This window comes from Protopterus annectens, chromosome 14.part0 (assembly GCF_019279795.1).
Source record: "Protopterus annectens isolate FY-2018-M chromosome 14.part0, PAN1.0, whole genome shotgun sequence".
NCBI lineage: Eukaryota > Metazoa > Chordata > Ceratodontiformes > Protopteridae > Protopterus > Protopterus annectens.
The window spans coordinates 141,459,826-141,472,045 of record NC_056748.1 but is presented as its reverse complement, the minus strand read 5'-3'; the positions used below and the strand labels follow the sequence as shown (position 1 = coordinate 141,472,045).

General features: G+C 38.4%; 1 protein-coding gene across 1 annotated transcript in view; it reads left to right on the top strand.

Moving 5' to 3' along the window:
* The window catches only part of ATRNL1 (attractin like 1), a gene marked incomplete in the record, with an annotated part of 6,064,901 nt that overhangs the window by 4,429,076 nt on the left and 1,623,605 nt on the right, over positions 1 to 12,220 (top strand).

Sequence of the window (12,220 nt, the reverse complement as noted above, 5' to 3'; positions counted from 1 at the left end):
TTACAGGAAAACTCCAGCCAAGTTCAGCAAAGCTTTACTGAGATTGCCCTCATTGAGAAATCAACTCACTGAATTCAACTTGGTGGGAACATAGCCTAACAAAAGTTTTAAAAGTATTTTTTTGTTGGGGGGGGGGGGGTCAAGCATACTCAACTCCTGTGTGATGAACAAGCTCCCATAACCCCATAATTTATCTATACCAGTTCCCAGGATACAGAAACATGGGTAAACATGGAAAGACCACATACTTTTTATGGAGAGCAGAGCTTTAAAAGTAGAAGATCTGGAAGTTTGTACTCACACACTGTATATCTGTAGTTTTGTAGTACTATGTTCTTGCTGATTTGTCATTGCACCTGGGGGAAAGCACTGATGTGCTCCATATATATGCCCAGATTATTGTGATTAATTATACTGGATTTGACTGGTAGATGACACAGTTAGTGATGATAAATGTGTGATGATTCACATGGGATGAGGATAAAATATACTGTGATTTGTACATCTGTTTAGTATACCTTTTTATCAGTACACACACTAGACACACACAATGTGTACACACCTGTCTGTGTCATGCATATGTACACTTCATTTACTAATGTATGTGTGTGAAAAATGGAGTCCTTTATTTAAAATAATCCACAAACAAACGTGTCACAAGCGCTTTCGCTCAGGTAATCCTGAGCTTTCTCAAGTAATGCCATTCAATTACTAAACGCACCTTATATATTGTGACAATCATATAATTAATTGAAAGTACCTGCTGTTAATTAAACTTTTAAAAGACCCTTGCATATTTGAATATAAATAAAATGTGTTAAAAAACTGATTTATGTCAAGAAAAAGAGTGCTTCCTAAGCTGGAAATTAAACCATGTTAAATGTTGTATCTATAAGTTAATAGCCATTGTTTTATAATAAAATCTATGTTAAAATTATTTAAAAATACACAAACTTTTAAAAAGTCTATGTATCTAAATAACTTAAAAATATGTGTCCTTAATGTGATGTAAACCCCTCTTTCTTTCATTTACAAGTAGGGACTTTTGTTCTCTGTTACTATTCAAAAACATCCATAAACAATTTCTTAATCTAAAAAATCGCTAAATAGGAGCTGGGAACCGAGGATAAAAAATTGTTGATGCATATGTCCCTATCTAGATGTTACAACTAAATGAATAAACAACAAATAATAATGAATAAAAAATATGTATTCATTAAAGAAAATAATAATGATAATAATAATAATAAATAATGTGGTACTTGTAGTCAGTGCCATGCCATAATGAATGCTGAATCCATGTATATTCCATCTAGGAGGTTTAGGGTACACCCAGCAGGTTTTTATACCTGTGCTACTAAAGGAGTGGTGTACCTTGGTATTTGCACCACATGTCAAAGTTTTTATGTGGGGAAAACCGAAAGGGAGTTCAGAAAACGGATTTATGAACATTTTTATGACATGGCTAAAAAGAAAGAAACAAATGCCTTCTATAAGTATTCCCTTCTTTCTTCAGGGTCCAACATTAAATTTGTTGTATTAGAACAAGTCGAGCCAGACATCAGGGGTGGTGACTGGGAATCCACACTTGAGTACCGCAAGTTACTATGGCAGCTAAGGTTGGACGCAGGAAGATCACCTGGGCTCAACGGGATCATCAGTATTAAACCAGTGCTGAAGCTTAGAAGGGCAAGGCTATAGTCATCATATACTATTAAAGGGTCACTACTTTTCTTTAATGAATACATATTTTTTATTCATTATTATTTGTTGTTTATTCATTTAGTTGTAACATCTAGATAGGGACATATGCATCAACAATTTTTTATCCTCGGTTCCCAGCTCCTATTTAGCGATTTTTTAGATTAAGACATTGTTTATGGATGTTTTTGAATAGTAACAGAGAACAAAAGTCCCTACTTGTAAATGAAAGAAAGAGGGGTTTACATCACATTAAGGACACATATTTTTAAGTTATTTAGATACATAGACTTTTTAAAAGTTTGTGTATTTTTAAATAATTTTAACATAGATTTTATTATAAAACAATGGCTATTAACTTATAGATACAACATTTAACATGGTTTAATTTCCAGCTTAGGAAGCACTCTTTTTCTTGACATAAATCAGTTTTTTAACACATTTTATTTATATTCAAATATGTAAGGGTCTTTTAAAAGTTTAATTAACAGCAGGTACTTTCAATTAATTATATGATTGTCACAATATATAAGGTGTGTTTAGTAATTGAATGGCATTACTTGAGAAAGCTCAGGATTACCTGAGCGAAAGCGCTTGTGATACGTTTGTTTGTGGATTATTTTAAATAAAGGACTCCGTTTTTCACACATCATTTTATTGCTGTTCTTGCTTGGCTGGTCGTGGATCTTCGTTATTTGGCTTGCAGACTTTTTTTGGTTTTATCGTTACTAATGTATGTGTGAATACATGTAAATTTGTCATTTTGTTTTAAACTTAACATTTGTAGTGTGATAAATTTTGAAAAGAACCACATAGGTCTTCTAGTGGCTTGGTATCTTGCAGCATCTCCATTATTGCTCTAAAGATGGCGATATTTTTCTGTTTTGGATGGACATCGCTGTGACCGTTTTAAGACTATAGCAGTTTGTTTGAAGTAGGTAGTGCTGTTTTATTTTAGAGGTCCAAAGAGAAAGGCTATTTAGGTTGGAGGAAATTTCCTGATTAAAAACTCTCCGAAATGTTGCAAAAATAGGACAGGCATCTTACGGTGTCAAGCTTTGGGGTTTTCAACTCCTTTAATCTAAATAACAAAAATAAGAGAGTGTAGAATACATTTGGGAAGATATCAGATGGTATGAAAACTGAGGGGATAGTGTCAGTAAAGCAAAGGGATATTCTAGATGGTGGGAAAAGAAGATAGAAAATGAAATGAGGAGTTAGGAAGGGTACTAAAGAAGTGGAATATAGTCCCATGAGAAGGTGTGGCATTCTCCTTCTAGAACTTTCTGACATGGTTATATTGCAACAGCTGTGGAAGGAGTGTGACTGCAGCTGTAGCTACACCAGTATCTCAGACAGACAAAATAGGTATTTGCATTATTGCATGAGCAGTTTTATATATATATATATATATATATATATATATATATATATATATATATATATATTTTATTTTTTTTTTTAAGTGTTTGTAATTATTTCATTTGTCTTAATATTTGGAAGATATTGAAGTGTGGCAAAGAATCCATTGAATACCGACAGAAGGGCATTGCAGCTACAAGACATGGACAGCTGAAAATAAGCGTAGTGTAAGGATAATTTTCTTAGGATAACAGCATCATAGATGAGTGAATGAGGTCATTTTTGTCAGGATTGCTTGCATGCAGTAGTCCAACTTTTTTTCTATGTTTTCCTTACAGTTTAATATTGTATCTGAAGAATGCTTGTACTCTGTGCTAATGCTTAATTTTTTTTTCTGCTCGGTATCTAGACACTGTTTTATCAGATTTTTTCAGTTATTGGGGCATTTATTGGATTTGCAGGTTTCTTATCTGTATTTTCCAGTGGTGCTCAAGTTTTCCCTCTATATGTATATAAGTACATTTAGGAGATAACACATCTTTAATATAGAACTGTTTCTACGAAAGTTGCGCACATCATTGTATGGAAAGAAATTAGTTTAGATGGACACCTAGCTGACAATACATATATAGCTGCAAGCATAAGATGAATGCACAGTATTAAGTAATCTTAATACACAATATTAAATAATCTCAGCAGGGTTTAGGACATTTACTGTCGGCTGTAGATAACGGCAAAATCCTCATCTGTTACATGCACAAAAAGAGGAATATAACTAAGTTATTTTCATCTTTAGAATTAGCAATTCGTCTATTAACAAGGGGACACAATTTGACTATGAAATACCAGAACTTTAGGAGTATCATGAGATTTGTTCCTTTTCACATTTATATTAGTAGGTACATAAATAGATTAATATGTTGGCTCATAAAAAGTTATTTATATAAGAGTGAATGAGAGAGGCACTGGACACTCTGTTGTCTCATAATAGGTAGCTGGGTAGTTACTTATAAGTGACAGGTTAAATGTTATGAAAATGTATGGGCTATGTGACAGAATCAGCTGGTCTTTATACAGATATATTTTTCCCAGTTTATGCCGTATATGTTTGTATGCCTTCAAAGGTTTTTATATGATTCAAACGTGATGAGGGCTGTGATTCATTGGGAGTGGGCAGTACACATCACAGTGATGTCCAATGTAGGCTGAGTCTCTTTATTGTGTGTGTTTTATGGCTAATTTCAGATATACTGACCCAAGTAAAATAAGAGTAATTATGCCCATGTAAGCCACAGTCTGTGCACTTCTGTGAAAGAACATGAACATAACATCTGTGCTACGTGGACAGGTGCTACACAAAATGTATACGAACATTCCACAGCACAAGAATGTGGCTGGGGCTGCGGGTTGGTGTAATGGTTAAGGTCTTTACTTCATGGAGACAAAATCCTGGGTTTGATTCTCATCTTTGAAAGGGAAATCAGCGAGGATTAAAATAGCCCACAAGGGCAGCTAGGCTAGTATTCACCTATGAACCTCACTCCAGAACCCCCACACACATTGGTGGTGAAAGGTGCAGTTGTGCAGCAGTAACGTTGTTGCCTCACAGCAAGAGGTTTTCTGCTTCGATTCTCGGCTGGAGTGCCTTCTGTGCTGACTCTGCATGTCCTCCCTGCATTCGTGTGGGTTTCCTCTGGGTGCTCCGATTTCCTCCCACATTACAAAGACATGTGTCTAGAGCATTTCTCCCCTGGCCTCCGCTGAAAATTGGGTTTGTTCCAAGTGTCCAAGTTGGACTTTCCCGGTAAACAAATGTTAAATAAAAAAAAATAAAAAAGTGCATCTGTACTGGTATCTTACTGGTGTGTCTTTGTGTGTTGGGAGGGGCACTGTACAAGCAGAACTAGGAAAAGCATTTGATTCATTAGTTATGGTGCCATTTTGTTTTGAGTGGCATAAGGTCCTAAAGTCGAGGTGTTTAGTGCTTTTATTGGATTTGTGGGACAGAGATTCCTTTAGCACAAGTTAGGCAAAATGTAGGAAATGTTTAAGGAACTAGCGACAGTCATGATAATATTTCAGGTTAGCTTTTCTGTGGTATTTGTTAACCATCAAGTCATCATTACTTCTTGATAGTATATTTATGACCTGCAGTCAGGGGATTTTTCCCCTTTTTTAAATCGGTTTCCCCATCTACTTTCTTGTATGATGCATTGAAAATGATTAACTTTTCGGACACTTACATTTTACAAATGTTTTTATAATAGCGAAAATAAGTAGAGGAAAACCATAACTTGTTCTCGTAATATTTGGCGCATATTTTAAGTAATCATGGACATTCAGTACTTTTCCTCTTCTTATCTACATTAAAAGATATGAAAACATTCAAGTCACCGTTAATTAGTGCATTCCGCTAAATAAATATATCCATTACTTAAGAATGCAGTACACTGTATTTACCATGATTAATGTGAGTAACCGCTACTTGGTCTTTGGTGCTGCATACAGACTGAAAAACATTATTTGATAAAGAGTAATAGGTATTCGGGGCTTTCTGGTTATCCTTCTAAAGTTATTTGCTGTGGCCCATCACATCATGTAGTTCTTAGTATGTGTTTGTTTGTGTTCGTTTTCGTGCAATTTGACATGTACTGCCTGTTTACTGTAGTCTGTATTGCATATCTGTAATTTGAAGTTCCTGTCTAATGGCTTTTAACTGAAGCTCTTTCATATTTGTATGCACTGCTACCTGCATTTGAACATCTTTTCCCTTTGTTGCATTGAAAACAATAATGCTCTATAGATGCAGTGGGTTTTGTTGCTCTTTTTCTAAAAGTCTTCTGGAGTTTCATCCCATTTCTGATGCAGTCTGCATTATCTTTCTCCATTTACTAGAAAAGTGATCTTTATATCATTGCAGTGCATTGTGGGAAAGAGGGTGAGGAATATAAGGTGTTACTGAGTGAAATCTTGTGGTCATGGGTTTGATTTCCACGTTTTCCGCCTAGAACATGTGCACATCTGAACAAGTCACATTATCAGTCTGTGCTATCAGCTCACCCCTGTAAAAAAGGCACATCAAATGATACATGGGATGAAATAATAAAAATTGCATTGAAACAGTGAGAATTTAAATACAGCCATCTGTGTAATGTGCACTGTATGTTTTTACTAACTGATACTGTGGTAAGAACACCAATGGTTATAAGACAGTAAAACTGATATCACTTTGAGACAATGACCTGGTTTTCCTTCTGTATCAGTCAAAAAGTGGTCACAACAGGGTGAAATGTCGTGGGAATATTGCGCACAGTTGAAACTGTCTTGTGGGTTTACTGCATTAACAGTGGAGTGTTTTGCATGAGCTTTACAAACTACCTGGTGTACTTCGATTCAGGGCTGGTTTTATGACGTTTATGACTGGGTATGATTGTCTTGTGGATTTTTCTTTTTCCAGGTAATAAAAAAAAAAAAACATATTGTAAGGACTAAGTGTTTCATTGTATCTTCTTTGACCTCAGATGGTATCACTGAGATACTTTATTAAACTTTTATTTAGGGCATGCCATTGGTTTTGCAGTTATACATGAAAATTTATGTATACATGCGTAAAAGTGTATAAGTGTGTGTGCGTGTGTGTGGTGTGTGTCTGTCTGTCTGTGAATTATTATGAATAATATTTATATAGATATTTAGTTAATCGGGACAAAGATCTGGCTCTTGCGGTCTTGGTTATTAACCATGCTCTGACCACTACATATATTCGTGTGACAAAGGCCTGTTTTAGTTAATTTTTTGAAGGTCAGATCCCTAAACAGCCAAATATTTTTAAATAAGCTGCACAGATGACTGGAATGTGTTTCATGGAAACACATTGTGCTGACACCATTTTGGCTTCTTACTTTCTTAATTATTTTTCTAATTCCAAGGTCTGTGTAATTTGATGTAAATATATTAGTCAGTACGCACAAGTCCCAACTAGGTGTTAACTTTAAATTACAATGAACCTTGCATTTAGAATAATACGTTTAGTGGGAGGATGGAGTGCAGGAGACCTTGCCCCCTGTGCTGTTTTTGTTTTTTTTAAGTTTTAACCTTATTTATTTATTTATTTGGCACAGCTTGGAAAAAGGTAGCTTTCCAAGAAATGGTTTGAAGTCTAACATAATATTCCATGCCAATTGTAGTAAACATGAACAAAACTGTTGTATAGTAAATGTATCCAATCCAAAGCCACAAATCTTAAGTACCAAAATGTAAAAAATATAAAATATCTGTAATATAAACCAGCTTCTGCTTACACTATCCAGATATTCATATTCTGACAGTCCTGTGCCAGACACATTAGTTGCTGATTATTTTATTTAGTATAATGCAATGTAATCAAATGGAGGTTTTCACCCTGGGCTTCCAATAAAAATGGGTGTTACCCAGTCCAACTTTCCCAGTAAACAAAGATAAATAAATAAATAAACAGTTTGTATTCTTTGACCGTATCTGCAAAATATGTTTTCAGCAAATATGCCCCAGCCATTTGAAGGCTGCAGCCAGTTAGGTTTCAGAAAATGTACTTCAGTGAAAATAAACTAGAACCTGAAGGGGTTCATGATACACAGCAAAATGCTTCATTTATTTGCTTTTAGCTGTTATTTTATATAGTGTAAGTAGGCAGTCTTGGTAGAGTTTCAATATTTATTAGAAATCATGTGTGGGGGACAGAACCAAAGTCAGAAATGTCTCCACAAACAAACATATCCAGGTATTTTTATAAGAAAATACAAGTGAAAATAGCAAGCGCTATCTTTCAGACCACTGCCAGTATCCAATAAAAAGTTGTTTACTATTATGATAGAAAGCATATGACAGGGTGCCTAGAGAGGAGTTGTGGAATTGTATGAGGAAGTCAGGAGTGTCAGAGAAGTATGTAAGAGTGGTACAGGATATGTACGAGGCTAGTGAGACAGCGGTGAGGTCTGCGGTGGGAGTGACTGATGCATTTAAAGTGGAGGTTGGATTACATCAAGGATCAGCTCTGAGCCCTTTCTTATTTGTAATGGTGATGGACAGGTTGACAGACGAGATCAGACAGGAGTCCCCGTGGACTATGATGTTTGCAGATGACATTGTGATCTGTAGTGAGAGTAGGGAGCAGGTGGAGGAGACCTTGGAGAGGTGGAGAAATGCTCTAGAGCGAAGAGGAATGAAGGTCAGCAGGACTAAGACAGAGTATGTGTGTGAATGAGAGGGATGATAGAGGAATGGTGAGGATGCAAGGAGTAGAGGTGATGAAGGTGGATGAGTTTAAATACTTGGGATCAATAGTCCAGAGTAATGGTGAGTGTGGAAGAGAGGTGAAGAAGAGAGTACAGGCAGGATGGAGTGGGTGGAGAAGAGTGTCAGGAGTGATTTGTGACAGACGAGTACCAGTAAGAGTGAAAGGGAAGGTCTACAAGAGGGTAGTGAGACCAGTTATGTTATGTTATATGGGTTGGAGACAGTGGCATTGACAAAAAGGCAGGAGATAGAGCTGGATGTGGCAGAGTTAAAGATGTTAAGATTTGCACTGGGTGTGAAGAGGATGGATAGGATTAGGAATAAGGATATTAGAGGGTCAGCCCAGGTTGGAAGGTTTGGAGACAAAGCCAGAGAGGCAAGATTACGTTGGTTTGGACATGTGCTGAGGAGGGATGCTGAGTATATTGGGAAAAAGATGCTAAGGATGAACCTACCAGGTAACAGGAAAAGAGGAGGGCCTAAGATTAGGTTTATGGATGTGGTGAGAGAGAACATGCAGGTGGTTGGTGTGACAGAGCAAGATGCAGAGGACAGGAAGAAATGGAAACAGTTGATCTGCTGTGGCGACCCCTAACGGGAACAGCCGAAAGAAGATGATGACTATTATGTTCTGTAAATGTAGTTATTGACTAGAACATTACTAAATATTTAAAATGAAATACGGCAATGTCCTAAAAATAGGTTAGATAAAACATCCTTCCTCAACTCAGCGTTAGTAATGTTACAATGGTGAAATGTTCTCATGAGAAACTAGAATATATTTTGATCTGTTCACATGTTCCAGCTAACAGTTTTAATAAAATTCATAAACAAGTGCAGACCATAACATGTATTTCTGAGCATGTGCAGTTGTGTTGTTTACTGCTTGAAAGAATTTGCTGACATAAATAAAACTTTAGTCATGTGCACTGACAGGATACTCACTTCCTCTTTCTCCGACATGCGCAGTTCATTCTATACCGCGTAGTTCAACATTCTTATTATTCCCACCACACGTTGTCTAGATGATTAGAACTACTTTTTAGTGCATTACAGTTTTGCTGGAAAACTTTCCAATAAGACTTTTAGGCACTCTGTGTGTGTGTGTGTGTGTGTGTGTGTGTGTGTGTGTGTGTGTGTGTGTGTGTGTGTGTGTGTGTGTGTGTGTGTATATATATATATATATATATATATGTGTGTGTGTGTGTGTGTATATATACACACACACACACACACACACACACACACAGTGCCTTTTTTAGGCAAGGTTCAAAAGTCAAACCCACCTCCATTGACAGCACAAGGAACAAGAAACTAAGGGTAATGCTGCTAAACGCCCGAAGTCTTAACCTCAAGATGCATGCACAAGAAGCTCTCCTCAGTATGGAGAACATCGATATCTGTGCAGTGACAGAAACCTGGTTCAAGGCTCCAGAGAGCACCCCAGCACTACCAGGTTATACCTCATATCATGCTTTTCGACCCCAAAACCCGAACCGAACCACAAAAGGAGGAGGAGTTTCCATATTTATCAAGGATATCCACACCTCCAGATTAGTGGCATTGCACGAAGTATCGGAGACCATCCATGTGCAACTGACAGTGGGCAAGACTGCTTTTCAGTTTATAGCATCCTACAGACCACCCTCTCAAAGTCAGGAATCCCACTCGGCTTTCCTGAAAACATTGGAGAACATGAAGATCTCTCCGAACACCATTATATTGGGTGACTTCAACTACCCAAACATAGACTGGGAGCATTACTCAAGCCCCAGCACCTTAGCCCAAAGGTTCCTGGAATTTATAAACTCAAATGCTATGGAACAACTAGTCACCACTCCCACAAGAGGGAAAAACATACTAGACCTGATAATTACCAACATGGGGACTCTATGCTCTATAGCAGAAGTATATCCCTCATTGGTAAGATCAGACCATAAATTAATTTCACTGGATATCCACATCCCGACCCCACCCCCAGCCCAGAAAACTACAGTGAAAAACATCTCAAAAGCAAACTTCACACTTCTCAAAACCGAAGTGGAATCCTTCAAGGCCCCAGAGCCAGTGGAAACTACAGCCCAAACTGCAGAATCCTATATAAACGCATTCTACGGACATCTCCAGGAATGCATGGATCATGCTATCCCAAACAAAATCAAGACCCAATCATCCAAAGGCAAGCGTCCAGTCTGGTGGACCCCAGCCATAAATAAACTGTACAACAGAAGGAGGAAGCTACTACATGATAAAGCAAAATCCCTAAAAGGGAAGGCATCTCTGATCAGTACTGGCAAAAAATTACGATCCCTCATAAAATCCTCCCAGGCCAGCTTCGAGAGAAAAATTGCATAGGACACTAAAGACAGTCATAAGGCTTTTTTCAGTTATGTTAGGAACCTGGGATGCAACTCCTAGACTTGTTCTGAGTTGATTCTAAATGACAAAAAATACACTGAACCCACAGACATCGCCAATATCCTGGCAGACAGGTTCAGTGCAAACTTCTTCACCCCCTCCCCCCCAAAAGAGCAAGTATCTATCCCGGCAGAGGGCTGCCTTCCAAACATCTCTGATGCTCAGGTGAAGGCTGCCCTCTCCAAAGCAAAAAACGCTGCTTCCATGGGACCAGATGGTGTCCCGGGTTGTGTCCTACATGAACTCCAGGAAGAACTAATCCCTCAAGTAAAACTGCTGTACAATCTCAGCCTCACTACAGGATATGTGCCCAAAGAATGGCGTACAGCAACTGTGGTCCCACTCCACAAAGGTGGCACCTCTGCGGACCCTGGAAACTATCGCCCCATAAGCCTGACTAGCCTAGTATGCAAGGCTATGGAGAGGATCATCATGGAACTCATAAACAAAGACATTGGGGACCTACAGACACTAGATCCTACCCAATTTGGCTTCGTCAAGGGCAGATCCTGCCTTTTGAACCTGGTCGACTTCTTCGAAACAGTCACCAAGGCCATAGATGAAGGGAAGGTAGTCCACACAGCCTATCTCGACCTCGCAAAGGCATTTGACACAATACCCCACTCAGGCATCATAGATAAGCTATCCAGCCTAAATATAAATCCCTATGTCACAAGATGGGTCGCAAACTGGCTCAAAGACAGAACCCACAGAGTCAGAGTTGCTGGGGCTATGTCAGACTCGAAACTGGTCACAAGTGGCATCCTACAAGGTTCTGTCCTGGGACCTCTCTTGTTCGGTATTTACTTTTCTGAGGTACAGGCCAACGTGGGAGGACTATGGCTCACCAAGTTCGCAGATGACTGCAAACTGGGCGCCATAATTGACTCTCCAGCTGACACAAACATCCTTCAAAAAGGTCTCGCAGAGACGGATAACTGGTGCCAAAGCCATGGTCTAAAGCTAAATGCCCTTTGGCAAAAACAATGTGCCCACAAATTACCACATAGGTGGTAACCCATTAAGTACAGAGAAAGTAATTAGGGATCTGGGGACCCAAGTTGATAGCAATCTCTCCTTTGACAACCACATTGCCAAAGTGGTTAGAAAGACCTTCTACATAGCCCACCTCATCATGAAAGGATTCACATCTAGATCAAGAGAGGTAATCGTGCCCCTTTATTCATCCCTCATCTGGCCCATCATAGAATACAATGTCCCCTTTGGGATGTACCTTGCCCAACACCTGCAGCAATTAGAAAGACCCCAAAAGTACCTCACCAGGAGAATCAAGGGACTCAAACAGATGCCATATGCTGCTCGGTTAAAAAAACTCCAGCTCTACTCAGTTGCATACCGCCTACTTCGAGGCGCTCTATGCCTGACATATAAAGCTATGTCCAACCCAGAATTAATGGACATGCTCCACCTCAGTAAATCTAAATCCCTTAGAGCCACGCGCTCG